The sequence below is a fragment of the Rattus norvegicus genome, chromosome 1 (genome assembly GCF_036323735.1).
Source record: "Rattus norvegicus strain BN/NHsdMcwi chromosome 1, GRCr8, whole genome shotgun sequence".
Lineage (NCBI taxonomy): Eukaryota > Metazoa > Chordata > Mammalia > Rodentia > Muridae > Rattus > Rattus norvegicus.
The window spans coordinates 28,287,920-28,301,902 of record NC_086019.1 but is presented as its reverse complement, the minus strand read 5'-3'; the positions used below and the strand labels follow the sequence as shown (position 1 = coordinate 28,301,902).

Genomic DNA, 13,983 nt, shown 5'->3' with positions numbered 1-13,983 from the left:
ACTGACCCTGGACTCTGACCTCATAGGTAGCAATGAATATCCTAGTAAGAGCACCAGTGGAAGGGGAAGCCCTGGGTCCTGCTAAGACTGAACCCCCAGTGAACTAGACTATGGGGGGAGGGCGGCAATGGGGGGAGGGTTGGGAGGGGAACACCCATAAGGAAGGGGAGGGGGGAGGGGGATGTTTGCCCGGAAACCGGGAAAGGGAATAACACTCGAAATGTATATAAGAAATACTCAAGTTAATAAAAAAAAAAAAAAAAACTCCACCAAAACACAAATGGTTCATCTAGCTTTAATTAAAGTTATAATACTTTAACTAGTTGCTTCCACCAAGACACATGTATTACTAGTTCTGTAATTCCTATTTCTGTTTTCTGTCTTTCCCTCCCTCTCCTTCCTCCCTGCTATCTTCATTTCCATCATTTTATGTCCCCGCCCGCGGGGACCCAGTTATTCAGGGTCCCGAAGAGGTTTTCTACCTGTGGGCCAAAATGGGGGTGAAGAGAAGAAGTAGACCAAGCAAAAGTTCTGTTGTCAAGGTCTCGTTTATTGGGATGAACATTGCAGCTTTTAAGGCTTTCAGGTAGGGGGAGTGAAATATGTGAAATATGAAGGAGGGGGAGATGAGGGTATAGGCAGTGATATCTGGAGGCAAAGAAGTCAGGCGATGAGGTCAGGTGGTGAAGACACTGGGTGTTGACTGAGGAGATAACTGGTATCTGCTTGAGCTGAGGCATCCCTTGAATGTTATACTCCTGTGCCATAAATTCATGGGAGAGGCTTTATCCAACAATCTTAAGATTTATGGCAGTCATCTTCGGGGTGAGTCTCTGTGGCCAAACAGCCCAGAGTCACTTTGAACCATGCAGTCAAAAAGCGGCTAGGCCCAAATCCAATATGGCTCCGTGCATCTCCCCCATATTTCTTTAAAAGAAAAAAAAAACATTAGGTGGAAGTAGTGGTCTGAGAGAGATCAGACATGCCTCACAGAGTGCCCAGCTCGGCCATGGCAAGCCACTCTTGCAGTTAGGACTGCACCCCAATGGCTAGGAATGAACTTATGCTGTAACACACCGTTCTGGGCTATACGTGTGTGTTATTGGGGGAGAAACTGGGCAGAGGAGCATTTGACCGGCCCGCACGTTTAAACGGGGTGTAGCCACCTCTGTCTTAGGATCGACCTCTCAAACCCCAGCCTTATCTGTCATAGGATCACCTTGTCGCCTCCAAGGTTCCTGTCTTAGATTGGTCAAGGGTCAGAGGAAGTTGCCCGTCCCTGAGGATAGGTACATCAGGTCATCTTCTCATTCCTCTCACTTGAGCCCAGGGGCGAAAGAGCAAGGGCCAGATGGCATTAATATAAGAGATTGTGGAAATTGAGCCTCTCCCGATAAGTTGTAGGCACCTCATCTTGTTCGTTGTCTCTCTGGTTCTCCTCAGCTGTTCCGGTCTCCAAGCGATGATAATGTACTGAAACAGAATTTCTAGGCAAAGCAGAATCTATTTGTGATTTAATAAAGCGTGTAAGTCGTTGGAAGGCCCAAGGACCAAAGGAAATCAACAAAAGTAGGCCCACAAGGGGTCCCAAAATTGAGGGCAACAAGGTAGAGAGCCATGGGGATGTAAAAAACCAGTTTTGGTACCAACACTCTTGTACACTCTCTCTCCTTCGTTTTTCTAGGCTATCTCTCACCTTTTTTAGACTGTCTTCTACAAGTCCAGTCTTATCTACATAAACACAGCATTCCTCTTTTAAGGCTGCACAAAGTCCTCCTTGTTGTAGGAAGATTAAGTCTAGGCCTCTTCTATTTTGTAAGACTACTTCAGACAACGAGGCAACTGAGTCTTTTAAGTTAGCTAATCCATCTAGCCTTTGTGGGCATCTGCACTCATGTGTGCTCACATGCATGCATACACACACTCATACATACAATGGAAAATAACCAAAACAAATCTTTAAAGTGGGGCTGGAGAGATGGTTCAGCGGTTAAGAGCACCCGACTGCTCTTCCAGAGGTCATGAGTTCAATTCCCAGCAACCACATGGTGGCTCACAACCATCTGTAAAGAGATCTGATGCCCTCTTCTGGTGTGTCTGAAGACAGCTACAGTGTATTTATATATAATAAATAAATAAATCTTAAAAAAAATCTTTAAAGTGGCATTTATGGTTCCCCCTTTACATCTCTTTCTGAAAAGATGAACATCCACTTTCTTTTATTTGCCTACTTAGGTGTTGGGTTCCAGACAAGGACTTTGCAGTTTTTCTACTCAGTATCATCTTGTTAAGGTTATATTTGCTACCAAAATTGGCTAAATAATGTTATATTTTTAACTCTGGCGTCCACTCAGTTATTGGTTTTATTTTATTATTGTCATCTACAGAAATGACACAGCTATTTTTTTAATATCCTATCCAGGACAAATACGCTAACAGAAATAGCATGTAGACAGAGCCCTTGATAGCAAAAAAACAAACAAACAAACAAAAACTCCACCAAAACACAAATGGTTCATCTAGCTTTAATTAAAGTTATAATACTTTAACTAGTTGCTTCCACCAAGACACATGTATTACTAGTTCTGTAATTCCTATTTCTGTTTTCTGTCTTTCCCTCCCTCTCCTTCCTCCTTGCTATCTTCATTTCCATCATTTTATAAGCTAGAATGAAAACCTTGTAAGAACTCAGTTTTACTGCACCCTCCACATATCTTAAAATATCATCACACAACCCGATGATGAGTGTATCAACCAAAGAAACAGATGCATCTGTAGTGTAGTCAGAGATGTAACTCAACCATCTTCAACACATCAAACAGAACAAAACCCCGTCCAGTCCCACAGTTCAGTGGCTAGTCATTGGTCATGATTTGTCTACTGCAAGCCTCCACTTTCCTGCTCAATGGCCATCTTCGTATTTACATCTCTTAGTAGTTGGCTTTAGTCTAGCTATCATTAAAAATAAGGGGAAGAGACTTGGGGAGATAAGAAAAACCGAAACATCAGTAGATGTTCGTGGCTAGTTCACCTCAGTCTTTAGCTCATTTTCTTCAATTGGTGTTTCCTTTCCTTTAGTGATTAAGGGACCAGACTATTACTGCTTACAGCTCACCATATCCTTAGGCCTCAGAGTTCTCTGCACTAGGTTGAGGAAAGGGAATAACTACTGTAAAAGGAGCATATCTATTCCTTGTAAGCATGAGCTAGTAAATGTACAAGTCATTTCTCTTTCCATTTTGTTAAAGGTACTGTTCAAATGGCTATGTATAATATAAAGGAGTCTTTGAAAAGGTAAGTTCTGGCCAGCCAAACTCTTCTCTGATACAACTCTATTCTATGGAAAAGAGGAACACTCTCCATATTGATTTGTATAGTTTTGGTCTATATGGTAGTCAGAGAGCTATCTACCATAGTATCAGAAGTCTTATTTGTGTCCTACCAATCTGGTCCTCTGTCATTGTTTCCTATCTCAGTAAGTGGCATTTTTCTTTCTCTCAAATACTCCTGCAAACCCCCTGGCAAAATCACTTCTAGACGCATCATCAAGAGCATCTACGCTTGCTGCAGCTGCTGCAATGCTCATCGAGCCTGTGCTAGTTGTAATCATCTCTCACAGGTTGTCCCTCAGACTTTTCAGCATACAGCAGCCAGGGGAAGCTTCCGAAACACAACCCACATCCTGTCACTGCTGCCGATCTGCAGTGGCTTCTCATCTCACTCAGAATGAGATGCAGACTCTCAACTAGAATACCTGGACCAGAAGCTGACAAGTCCTACCTACATACTCGTTAACCCATGGCTTTACTGCTTACCACCTTCCAACAGCTTCTTTCCACCCTGGACATTTTCCACACCACTGGCTTTCTGCCACTTAAGGGCTTTGGTTTGGCTATCCCCTCAACCTGGAGTATCTACAGCTCACTCCCTCTTGGTTTCCACCAAGAGACATCTCACCACAAAGGTTTTCCCTGAGAACCCCCTGTAGGTAGCATCACCTGCTGTTTTGTGAGCTCATCGTCACTCACTAATGTCCCCTTTTAAATAAACTTTGCTCTTTGCGGGAAGTTTTAGGATCAGAGGTAAATTCAGCAGGAACTCTGAGTTCTCATGTCTTTCTGTACCCAAACAAGCATGGCCTCCCTCACTACACACAAAAGCAGAATGCTATATTATTTGATTCAGTGACCTTCATTAATCCAAAGGTTACATGAACATTTTCTCTTAGTGCTGTACACTCAGTGAATTTTGATAAAATGGTAGTGATATGTACCCACTCTTTCAGCCTCTCAAAAAAGCAGTTTCATTTGCCCTGCATATCCTCGGAACCTTTATTCCTTTTGACCCCCACAACTCATGGCAGCCACCAATTCTAGAATGTCACAGAGTTAGGATCATACTCTATAGAACCTTTTTACATCGACATCTTTCAGTAAATAATATGCAGTTAGGTTTCCTTCATGTCTTTTCATGGCTAGGTAGACCCCTTAAAACAAATTTAGTATAGGGGAAGATGCCACATTACATTACTTTAGATTCTGATAGAATCACACACACCATTTCTCCCTTCTCTTTCCCCTCTTCTTATCTCCTGTATATTGTCCCTTGTTCTCTTTCACATTCATGGACTCTTTTTTCATTGTTCTTACATGCCTATACTTTATATATAATTACAATATTATCTGTGATATAATATGAATACTTTCTGTAACCTACTATTCATATATTCTACATATTATTGTGTATTACTTGTATAATATTACTCGTATGTGTGTTTTCATTGGAACTGGATAACAGATTGTTGTGCTCTTCCCCACAGAAGGCTATTTCTCCTGCTTTCAGAATTCTGTAAATCTTTGTCTGAGGTCACAGTCTTGTGCTTTTTGCTATCCATTTTGGCATGTCTATTGGTGTTGTTCTTATTCAGAGCATGTTTAAGCTGTCAAACTAGCAAAAATTTTTGGGTGAAGCTTCTGATATCACTAGGAGACACAGTCTCACAGAAAGCTCTCTGATCTTCTGGATCATACAGTCTTCTGTCTCTTCCTGTCCAACATTCCAATCTTAAGAGTGAAAGCATTTGGTAGATGTATCCATTGATACTCAGCTCTACAGCGCCTTCTGAAGCACTAAAGATATTGCTTTCCTGAATGGACTAGTATATTTTCTTGCTACTGAAGAACATCTTAGTCACTCAGAAATTTTAACAATATTTTAATATTTTGGAGATTATAAATATCTATGTGGTCAGATATATTTTCTTAATTCTTTTGAGTTAAGAGCAAAAATGCAACTATTACATCCACATTGTATGTGTATTCTGATTTTTTGTTTTTGTTTTTGTTTTTGTTTGCCTTCTCTGAAACAGTATTGCACTATGTAGCCCAAGCGAGTCTGGAACATGCTATGCACTCTACAGTAGGTGTCGCATTTATTCCTTTCATAAATTAAAGTTCCGTCTGCTTCGTACTTTTACCCTATTTGTGGCTGTCATGTTGTTGATATCAACTACTCTCATAGGCATGTTGTGGAATCACTATTTCAATTTGTGTTTCTCCGATGACCCACAGAGTAGTGTATTTCCATATCTTTTTGCCATCCTCTTTGATGTGATGTCTCTTCAGGTCTTCTGCCCATTTCCATAATCAGCTTGTTTTTTTTTTTAATTAGCACACACTCATTGTATGAATTGATGAATTTCATTATGGCGTTTCATACTCATGTACCCTGCTTTTAATTGTATTTCCCCCACTCCTCTCTCAGCCCATCCTTTCTATTATTGAGCTTTGAATATGATATAAGTTTTTTTTATTTTGTGTAAAAATGTATGTGTTTTGTGGGGGTTTCTATAATTTTTTTTAACGAATGTGTTGCCTGTCTCCTCATTCTTTTTGTAATAGCTTTCAGAGAGGAGACATTTTTACTTTCAATAATGTTCCGTTCTTAATGACTTCTCTTTTGGATTGAAGCTTTAGTGTTGTATCTAAAATATTATCGGGCCTGTGCAATTTATTGTATGTGCCTGCAATCCTAGTTCTTAGAGAATGGGGGCAGGAAGATCAGGAGCTCAAGCCCAACCTGCAACCTGAGCTGAGTCAGAGTCTAGTTTCAAAATTAAAATCCAAACAAACAACAAACAAACAACAAGAAGCATGCCCAGAAATCATGTCCAACTTTTCTTCTGTGCTTTCTGCTGGGACTTTTATAGCTTTTATTTTGCAGTAGAGTTAAATTTAGAGTTAAATTTTGAACAGAGTGGAAAGCCTCTTTAGATTCGTTTATTTTCCGTGTGGCTGTTCAGTTCTTACAAATCAAAGACCATCTTTGCTTTTGTTTTTTGGTCAAAGATCAATGGATATTTATATGAATTTGTTTCTGGAATTTCTACTCTATTTCACTGATCTGTCTTTTTTTTTTGCCAACATTTCTGTGCTAGTGCCACACTGGATTGATTAAATAGTTTTATATGAAACTTAAAGTTTGATAGTGTCAATCTTCTGATTTAACCTTTTTGTTTTAAATGTATATGTGCGCACCATGTACAAGTGCCCACAGAAATAAAGAGAGGATGTCAGATCCCTGGAATCGAGTTACAGGTGGTTGTAAATCTCTATGTAGCTGCTGGGAATTGAATGTGGGTCTTCTGCAAGAGCAAAATGTGCTCTTAACTCCTGAGGCATACCTCTAGACCTTGTCCTTTTTTTTTTCTTTTTCTCCTTTCAGTGTTGTATGAGTTATTATGGCTCTTTTGATTTGAATGCACACACACACATACACATACACACTCAGAGAGAGAGACAGAGACAGAGACAGAAACAGAGACACAGAGAAATCTCTTTTTTATTTATCATCTATCTATCTATCTATCTATCTATCTATCTATCTATCTATCTATCTATCATCTATCTCCACTTAGCATAGAACCTATACTAATAAAGAGTTCCTGTTTCTGTCTTATCTCTCCCATCTCACTGAAGTTATTGTCTTCAAATATACCCAAGCACAAATAACACCCACAATGACATATCATTGCTAGTGTATTTTAATAGGTGTGTGTGCATGCTCCTTGTGGGTTTATGTGTACACGTATAGCCCACTTACATTGAGACAGGGTATCTCATGGCTTGGATCTCATCAATAAGGATAGAATGATTATCAGTGAGTATAAGGGGACTTTCCTATTCCTACCTCCCAGCACTGAAATCACAGAAATGTGCCACCATGCCTGGTATTTTTACATGAGTTTGAAGGCTTGAATTTAGATCTCATGCTTGAACGGCAAACACTTTTTTAACTGAGTCATCCTCTTCAGCCCCATTGGTATTATTTTTGAGCAAATTATTATATGTTGAATTAATTAAGAATAAACATTTTTCTTACCCTCACTTGTTCTTTTTAAAAAGTTACTCTTTATATCAGGTGGTTTCCTCTGAAGAACAGTTTAAAATAATTTGTTGTTGTTCTTGTTTTGTTTTTTCAAGAAAGGTCTACTACTGTTGTAAAATTATAAAAAAGGACTGTCTCTTGCCCCACTAGGTCCGTTACTGCAGTGTCCCAAGATCTCTGGTAGATGTCTTGCCAGAAACACACATCCCAACTCTGTGGCGGCCCAGTGTTTCTGCTGCCACACACTCTTCCAAACTCAATTCTCCACAAGAAAGAACACACAACACAATAATCTCTCATCCAATTGATAAGATATAATTGCCCACATAAACATACAAAGCCCTATACACACCCATCCCTTAAGAATATTCATGACAACCTGTAAACACAGGAGTGGAATCTTAATGTTAGCCTCCATGTTTTCTCTCGGCAGCTTCCCCACCGTCTCCTCCAGTCTCCCGTCTCCTTCCATTCTAGTCTCCTCCTCTCCCTCAAACTTTTCTCCCGCACATCTTTCCTTCGCATCCAATGTCAGGCCTCATTCTATCGTGTACCTGCCTTACCTGTATGACATTATGCTACCAACAAATTGCCTGTGTTCATTTATCTGAGAAAAAAAATTTTATTTCTTCTTTTTACTATGCTTCGGCCTTAGATGCATGAAAGTCTAGTTTCTTCTTGAACGCTGGCTTGCAGGTGTGTGTTTCCATATGCCAGTCTCCTCCACTATTGAATAATTTTGCAGGATCCAAAATAAGTGTAAAAGGTGTGTGTGTGTGTGTGTGTGTGTGTGTGTGTGTGTGTGTGTGTGTATTCATGCCCTGCCCTTTTTGTTGGGTGGGGACAGGGTCTCTCACTGAATCTTGACCTTGCTATTCTGGCTACACTGCTTGGCAAACAATCCCTGAGCATCCCTCATCACTGTTCCTGCTCTCCTCAGTGCAGAGTTTAGAGGTGTGCACCATTGTACTTGGCTTTTCATGAGGAGCGGTGGAGTGTAAACTCAGGCCCTCATGCTTTCTCCATCTGAACTCAACCATAACAATCCCCAATCCCATGTTGTTGCTCCTCTCCACACTGACCATCTCATTCTGTGCTCTTCACTTTTCTTTAATAGTTCTTGTGAGAAACCAGAGGTAATTCTTACCTTACTTCACAGTTCAAAAGATGGTTGTCTCTGTTATTCCAATTTTTTTATTTTCTGATTTTTTTTATACTTTAAATATCTAACTAAATATATGGTTTTGTTTTCATTTTGTATTTATCCTACTTGGTATTCTCTAACAACCGTGAATTTTTTTTTTACATTTATTTGGGGGACATTTATTTGTTAGCTGTCACCGATTCAAATGATCCTCATGGCCCATCTTCCTTTTCTAGCTCTACATTGTTTTCTTATCTTGTTACTCTGTAATGCTCAAGGCTATCTTTTATATATCCTAAGCAAGTCTTAAGACCAGTCATTTCTCTGGAGAGGCTGAGTTCATTCTATTCAAGAATAGTATTAGAGGGTTGGGGATTTAGCTCAGTGGTAGGGCACTTGCCTAACAAGTGCAAGGCCCTGGGTTTGGTCCCAGAAATCCAAGAGCTGGCTGGGGATTTTCAAACTAACACTGATATATGATGGCTTTTAGATCCTCATAGCATATGTATATAGGGCATATATCAGTGCCAACTAATTTACACCTACAGTCCTATCTACAACTATTACTCTATCACTCTATCACTACCAATATCAAGTTAACATGAGTCAAGTCAATCCTTAAACCCTCCATGTTCCCACATGACTCTTTCTAGCCTTGGAAACACTACTTTAGCATGGCTAAAGCTGGATTTAGCAGCCATTAAAGCTGAAGCTGACAAAAAAAAAGAAAAAGAAAAAGAAAAGAAAAAAGAAAAAAAGAAAAAGAAAAAAAGAAAGAAAGAAAGAAGGAAAGAAAGAAAGAAATCAGTAGCTAAGGGCATTCCTCATCCATGCAAATGATTTTGAAGAATGTAGAGAGTCGACTCACAAGTTAGATGACTTCCTGGCTGCATCTGACATTAATATCAGTCAGACATTAAGTAAGTCTCTACTGTACACACTGTCAGTAATCACAGCACTTATCTCACCTCTCTTTCCTTCCTTGCAGGATGTCAGATATTTAACAGACTACTTTGTACTAAGTGTGGAACTCTGCTGTGTGGATAGAATGGTTCTGTGTCCTGTGAGCACTGGGCCATAAATGGTGAGGGAAGTAGAAAGAACAAGCAAGTAAGTGCACATATAAGTATATGGTTGCAAGCTACGATGGGGGCTATGAAGAAAGCAACTAGAGAAAGAAATTGCAGAGGGAACCCCATTTGAACTTGCAGACCGGTTCATTTTCTTTGTTCCCTCGGAGGCTTCAATTTTAAAAGGAAGATTCAGACTTATGAGTTTTTGACTATAAAGGATGTTAAGTATTGGAGTGCTTTTCCAAAGACAAGTAAAGAACACTGCATTGTCTTTCTGAGGGGAACTAATTGTGAGAGTTGGGTTCCTCTATTAATCCTTCTGCTACAAATCATTTGCAGTTTTTCATCTCCAAGGTAAAGGAGGGCCCCCGCCCGATGCCACTCTGGTGCCTGCATTCTTCATGTGGTTTTGTTTCAAGAAAACTCAAGAAGCAAGCTATTTACCCTCAGCATTTATGGGAATCTCAACCAAGTTATATGAAAGAAGAGACTTATTTGCGTCCAGGGAAAAGGAAAACACAATGTATCTGTGGCCTGGAAAAGTTTAGCTAATGTCACTTCCTGCAGACAAAATGGCTTTTGTAAATGTCCAATGCAGATTGTATGTGCGGATGTATCTATATACATGTGTGCTTGTTCAGAAAGCTTGGGAATGGTTGGATAATTACAGCCCAGGGTGAACGTAGTTTCTCAGCTGCATACACAGTTCCCATTTGCAGATTCCCACCACTGACACTGGTATGCCTGGGGACGAACCTGACCGCATCTTTGCCTTCTTGATACTTATCTTTCAAAGCTAGCAATTATCAGCCAAGTGACCACTACAACCGTGGGCTTCAGAGAATCCTGACCTCAGACACTCACTAGAGCTCAGCACCACTAAACAATCTTGGCTCTTCTTGGGGAACTTCTAGCTGTGGAAGCTGTTCTCTCCAGGCTTTGTGCTGCATGCAAGTTTTTATTTATAATTTATGCAATGAACCTTATCCCTGTGTTTCCTTTTCCTATTTCTCTTTGTTTTGTATCAAAGGCCCAGCCTCTTCCCAACACACTACTCTTCCAAATCACTTAAACCTTGCTTCTAAGCACTCATAACATTTGGGGTCCCCCTCTTCTCCTCTCCTCTCCTCTCCTCTCCTCTCCTCTCCTCTCCTCTCCCCATCTCCTCTCCTTTCCTCTCCCATCTTTCTTACTTGTGCTCTATTTCAGCTCTAAGCCTCATTGCCTACAAAACTTAGCAGGAAGGCAGTTTGGTGAAGGAGTTAAGGGTGTGGGATTTAGGAATGGAATGCTTTAGGTAAAACATTGATTTGGATGTATGATCTATGAATATTAAGGAAGTTTTGCCTTCATTGAGTCTGAACCTTATGTATGTGGAATGACAATAATATGATTAATCTCTAGGTCATTGCAAACTTCAATAAGCTAATAAACAGAACATGCTTAAAACAGTTTTTGGTATACGTAGAACAATTCTTGTATAGCTACCATTACTAGCTCAGACTTGTACTTCACTTCCTAGAAGCAATGTGACTTAAGGTTAAGAAATTTAGTTCTCTATGTTGAGATCATTTCCAGAGGTTAGGCAAGGCCCTGATTGAGAGATGGGGCCATCCACCCTTCTCAAAAATTTAACCCAGAATTCCTCCTCTCTAAAGGAAACACAGCGACAAAGAGTAGAGCAGAGAGACTGAAGGAAAGACCATCCAGAGACTACCCCACCTGGGGATCCATCCCATATGCAGCTACCAAACCCAGACACGTAATAATGCCAAGAAGTGCTTGCTTACAGGAGCCAGATATGGATGTCTCCTGAGAGGCTCTGCCAGAGCCTTACTGATACAGATGAGGATGCTCACAGCCTGATCTGACTGAACCCAGCAACCCCAATGGAGGAGTTAGGGAAAGGACTGAAGGAGCTAAATGGGTTTGCAACTCCATAGGAAGAACACAATATCAAACAATTAGATTCCCCAGAGCTCCCAGGGACTAAACCACCAACCAAAGAATACACGTGGAGGGACCTATGGCTCCAGCTGCATATATAGCAGAGGACTGCCTTGTCTGGCATCTATGAGAGAGGAAGCTCTTGGTCCTGTGAAGGCTTGATGACCCAGCTTAGGGGAATACTAGGGTGGTGGGGCAGGAGTGAGTGGGTGGGAGGCAGAGCATCCTCATAGAAGGAGGGGGAGGAACTCCGTATGGGTGGGAACTATACCATTTGTGGGTGGCAGGCGATGTAAGGTACCCCGATTCCTGATTGAGACAGGTCGAATCCCTGGAGACCTTGAAAGTGATGGCATGTGCATTCCCATTCTCCCAGGATATCAGGGCCTCATGTAGCTGCGCCCTGCACAGACCCCTGTAGAGAGGCTTGAGACAGACCATTCATATTGGGAAATGCCCCAAGGCCCCCTCCACAGGTGAGGACGTGACTACAGGTCATGTAGGCTCAAGACAAAACAGTCATAGAGACAGGAGCACTCCTCTGAATATGTAATTGAGGTGACCCACCCAAAAAACTATATTTAAGGGTTGTGTTGAGAATTAAATGTATGCAGGGACTATTCCGTCATCTGAGAACTTCTGTCATAAGAGTGGTAACACTACTGCTTGGGGAAGAGATCTGCTCTCCCCAAATAGCTGCCAGAAGCTCCCCTGCATCCCTTGCCAGCTAGTCAGTCTTCCCCAAACAACTCAAGCTGCAGCGGTGCAAAGGAGAAGGGCTGCAGCTGGGGCAGTGAAAGCTGTTCCCCCTCCCTGCCCTAGTTCTCTACCCTTTGCCTGAACCCGCACCTAGCCAGGACAGAGATCGCTTTGAAGAGCACTGGGCACCAGAGCCCTACAAACATTTGAAATTTAAATACATAAAATATCCAGTTTAAAAAAAAAGAATTATCCATGAAAGTTCATGACATGTGGCCTGATGTACAATGAAGAATAATCCAGTTGGAAAATTTACAACTGAGCAAGAATATTACTGAAAACTCAGTAGATAGGTTTAATTAGAGAGAAAGAGAGAACTGTGATATTTTGAACTTCAGTAAAGTCACTAGACTATATTCAGCAAAACAAGAAATAAACGAACCTTTTCCCTGTATACGTGGAACAAACAGGAAAGAACATTAAGGTACCGTGTTTATCAGGTCTCTGACGCTATTACCTGGTTACCACAGACTGAGTGACTTCTGAACATCAACATTTATTCAGCTCCTTGTTCAAAGAGTTGGGAACGCCAAGGTTGAACTATTGCATCTGACAGAAACCTTCTTGCTAGTAGAGTGTTTCGTGGTTATGTTCTGGTATCTTATGATAAAAAGGTTACACACAAAAAGCAAAGCCAGAATGACCTTTGCAACAGTCCAGATGTGAGAGGCTGCATGATTGACTCAACCCTTAAAATTCATAACTGCTTTCACCTGGTCCCATTTCTTACTACTTTACAATGCACATTAATTTTTCTTCCCCTCATTCTCTTCTCCCCTCTCTTTCTTCTTTCTTTCCTTCCTTTGTTTCTCCTTTGTCTTTGTTCTGTGTTTTTTGACGTAGAGTTTCAGTATGGAGGGAGGTTGGCTTGGAACTTAAGGTCTTCTGTCTCAACTCCTTTTTCCAACTCTAAACTCAACATGAATTTTGGGGAAACATTTATTTTTTTTTATTAACTTGAGTATTTCTTATATACATTTCGAGTGTTATTCCCTTTCCCGGTATCCGGGCAAACATCCCCCTCCCCCCTCCCCTTCCTTATGGGTGTTCCCCTCCCAACCCTCCCCGCATTGCCGCCCTCCCCCCATAGTCTAGTTCACTGGGGGTTCAGTCTTAGCAGGACCCAGGGCTTCTTCTTCTTTTCCGATCTGTATCCCCTTGATCTCCTTTTGTTGTCTGATTGCTCTGGCTAGAACTTCAAGAACTATATTGAATAAGTAGGGAGAGAGTGGGCAGCCTTGTCTAGTCCCTGATTTTAGTGGGATTGCTTCAAGTTTCTCTCCATTTAGTTTAATGTTAGCAACTGGTTTGCTGTATATGGCTTTTACTATGTTTAGGTATGGGCCTTGAATTCCTATTCTTTCCAGGACTTTTATCATGAAGGGGTGTTGAATTTTGTCAAATGCTTTCTCAGCATCTAATGAAATGATCATGTGGTTCTGTTCTTTCAGTTTGTTTATATAATGGATCACGTTGATGGTTTTCCGTATATTAAACCATCCCTGCATGCCTGGGATGAAGCCTACTTGGTCATGGTGGATGATTGTTTTGATGTGCTCTTGGATTCGGTTTGCCAGAATTTTGTTGAGTATTTTTGCGTCGATATTCATAAGGGAAATTGGTCTGAAGTTCTCTTTCTTTGTTGTGTCTTTGTGTGGTTTAGGTATAAGAGTA

At 40.9% G+C, this 13,983-nt stretch overlaps 1 long non-coding RNA gene across 1 annotated transcript; it reads right to left on the bottom strand.

The window, feature by feature from the left end:
• Window positions 1-529: 529 nt before the first annotated feature.
• LOC134484854 (uncharacterized) lies at window positions 530-1,615 on the bottom strand. Its single transcript, XR_010062657.1, has 2 exons — window positions 1,220-1,615; window positions 530-927 (listed from the first exon to the last, which is right to left on the bottom strand). It is a non-coding gene; the product is annotated as an uncharacterized LOC134484854 (long non-coding RNA).
• Window positions 1,616-13,983: the final 12,368 nt, after the last annotated feature.